At 30.0% G+C, this 283-nt stretch overlaps 1 protein-coding gene across 4 annotated transcripts in view; it reads right to left on the minus strand.

The window, feature by feature from the left end:
• Window positions 1-283, minus strand: part of LOC119590728 (Meckel syndrome type 1 protein-like) — a 7,937-nt gene that overhangs the window by 5,969 nt on the left and 1,685 nt on the right. The window lies entirely within an intron of this gene.

Here is a 283-nt window from a genome sequence, read left to right on the forward strand (position 1 = left end):
GTTAACTTATCAGTAGCTTGCTGAGACAGTATCACCTATAATATGTTAAATTGCAGTTTTGGGCACCTATAATATAAGATACATACATACATACATAAAAAAAAAAAATAGTGAGAGTGAGGCCAAGCAATCACTATGGCATATCAGCACAGCAAGCGCTTGACCAAGCTTATAAAATTTTTTGTAACTATTTAGAATATGACAACAAAAAGATAAAGAAAAAAATAAAGTAATGAGTATTAGAAACTTATAAACCATGTTTATTTTCACCCGACTATCTTGT

The sequence above is a fragment of the Penaeus monodon genome, chromosome 27 (genome assembly GCF_015228065.2).
Source record: "Penaeus monodon isolate SGIC_2016 chromosome 27, NSTDA_Pmon_1, whole genome shotgun sequence".
NCBI lineage: Eukaryota > Metazoa > Arthropoda > Malacostraca > Decapoda > Penaeidae > Penaeus > Penaeus monodon.